Source organism: Telopea speciosissima, chromosome 7 (assembly GCF_018873765.1).
Source record: "Telopea speciosissima isolate NSW1024214 ecotype Mountain lineage chromosome 7, Tspe_v1, whole genome shotgun sequence".
NCBI classification, from domain to species: Eukaryota; Viridiplantae; Streptophyta; class Magnoliopsida; order Proteales; family Proteaceae; genus Telopea; species Telopea speciosissima.
In genome coordinates, this window is record NC_057922.1 from 21985194 (window position 1) to 21988303 (window position 3110).

Genomic DNA, 3110 nt, shown 5'->3' on the forward strand with positions numbered 1-3110 from the left:
ACCTCCCCAATCCACATTATGTGTGTGAGAGAGTGAGAGAGAGAGAGAGAGAGGCCATAAATGACATTTCTCATATGATAAAACGATTTTTTTGCTCCTTCGATTTGAATCAAATTACCTCCTCTGTGGAGCATTCAAAGACATCGGTTGCACATATCCATGCCACATCAAATGACTTTCTCGTAGTTTATCATTTATTAAAGCTATTCTCAAATCAACTCTAAATTGTTCATTTCTTATTCTATTTTTTCTAATTTTACCATTCATCCATCTCACAAGTCGTGGATCATATTTTCCTTCAACTACTACCTGGGTCCACCATTACCTACCACATGGCAATGTTAGAACTACACAAGAAAATGTGAGTTTAGAATCGGCTTCATCGATTCGGATTACAATTTTACAATTCAACCCAAATCAACATGAACCCTAGAAATTATGTACGAATCAATAAGAATCAAAATCGAAATCGGGCTGATTCCAATCCAATTCGATTCTAATAGAAAATCCGATTCCAATTCCGATTGCTCAAACCATGTCTCCACTATTTATATTGATATCTGGAAGGCACACAGGCTCCTTCTCCCTATAATCAATAGACGATGAAGATCCTCCAACCCAATTAATAAATTGAGTTAGGTTTCTCAGGTTTTAGGTGAACATATTAATTGTTGCTCAACCAAACCCTTCCAACCTTGAAATTAATCAAACAATCCAACAAATTTCATCAAAACCAAACCCATCAACAATACTACTCGAGATGACATTTATTTGGTAGAGCGGTTCGAAGTTTGGCATTTATAATATAGGATTTTCAATCTTGAATCATAATTCCAGATTAATTAGTTACCCAAGTTATAGATTGTGTTTGGATCTATTGTATGCCGGATTACAATCTTGGATATTCGGATTGAGATTACCTTTTGATTGTTTTTTGGTGGTTTTCCAACCAAAGGGCTATATGCCTATAGATACCTTTTGTACTATCTATAGATTATAAACTAGAAAATAGAGTGAGGGGCCCTAATTCTTATTCTGTCACTTTAATCATTTTGATTAGGCAAGCATTGCCTTCTAAAGGTCCCATAAATTATGGCATTTTTAAAAACAGAGGATGAGAACTTTCACTATTATCATTTATTGATGAATTGGAACCCAAATTGTGTAGACAGGTAGACCCTTTGGTTCTTGTGTATATGTTAAATTCCAGACTTATTCAGAGTTTGTCACATGATAAAAATAGAGCTTTGAAAATCCAAGGACTATGGGAGATGTGCAACTCATTATAATTTTTTTTTATTCAAATCATGGAACTAATCCATATTATCTCTTGTTTTGTATTCAATTACTAAGAAGGAACGCCACCACCCTCTTAAATTACGATTATTTTAAGGTATGTTCTTAAGTTAGTATTCTAAAATTAACAGTCAAATCTTTGGTAAAATAATATATGAGACAAGTAGTATTAATATAATGAAAGACAACAAAGAAAAAAAAAAAAAAAAAAAAAAAGAAAAGAAAAAAGAAAGAAAGAAAGAAAAGAGAGTTTGACCTTGGCTTTTATGCCATTTTAAGTCTTAAGAATTATATAATATATAGGGTTAGGATGGGTAATTGTTCTGGTTCCAACGGTTGTTAATTGGACTATCGGTTTTGAGACCGTTGGGAAATCAATAGCTTAATTGGTAGATTCAAAACCCGATTAATAACTTAGCGTTAGATTCAGAACCGAACCAATAAACAATTGGGTGGGTTCATTACGGTTCCTAGCTTAAAATGGAGAGATGCGACTGGAGTATTATGTGATCGACGCATTTCTTTAAAGCTTAAAGGAAAATTCTATAGGACTGTTGTCCGACTTGCTATGATGTATAGGGTGAAATATTAGACAGTTAAGAAGTGCCATATAACGAAGCTGTGTTGCAAAGATAAGGATGTTATGATGGATGTGCGGCAAAACTAGAAAAGATAAAATGAGAAATGAACGTATTTAAGCTGATGTGGGAATTGCTATGATCAACGATAAGCTTTGAGAATGTCGTTTGTGGTGGTGGTTACGGTTCCTAGATGGGATGGTTTGGTCTGGTTCTCGGTTTTGGTCTAAATTGAGGACATGGATTGTGATCCTTATAACTGACCCTGACCCCTGACCAACCTGATGCCAACTCTATTCTAGAAAAACAACTTCTGAATAATAGTCGCCAGCATCATCTCTCCACCCTTAAGAAATCACTCATTATTATAATCTAGAATTTTCTGAATTTTCAACTGCAGATTCGAGATCACTCAAGTCCACCTCATGTAATGTTGCCATTTTCAACATTAGATTGGAATAAATCAACCTATCATATATAAAGATTATTCTCTTTGAAAACAAATCAACGGTTAAAAACTAGTCCTCACATAAGGTTGATCTCACTAAATCAAACGTCTGGATTTAATCTAGAGAAATCGTTAGCTTTGTTTTAAAGCAAAAGCTAGGGTTCGGTCCTATCAAAGTCATTTTCAAAATTTCAATTTTAAGGACTGCACTTCACGACCTCCACGTAGAAGAAGAACCGTGCACATCAATGATTTATAAACCACTAGCTAGATAACCAAATAATTTATTGAATACGAAATTGAACTAAGATCCCATCTCTACTAACCATTAGATCAGAATAATTGCATTTTGTGGGTCCTACCACTAATCTTTGAAAATTTAGCCTAAGCACCCCCTTTACAGTTAAATAAATAATTGAGGAAAAAGAATGATTCAAATCTTCAACACTCATTCCATTTCTAGGGCCCAAACACCACATGAATAATTGCCTTTTAATATTCTGGTTCAACTGTTAAAGCATGAGAATGGTGGCACTTGACGGCGTTTAATAACGGACATTCTTGATGTTGACCCTGAAGACTAGTCTGTTAACGGTAGCCGTTAAATAACCCTCACCTTCCTTCTATAAATAGTGAACCTCTTCCATCAATTGGGCAGTTTGCTGGTTTCTCATCTCACTTCTCTCTATAATTCCTTTTCCGGTAGTCTTCGCCGATCAACTTTTATCTTCCCAAATTTAAGGTAACCCACCATGGCTCAGATATTGAAATTTCAATTTATTTTTTTT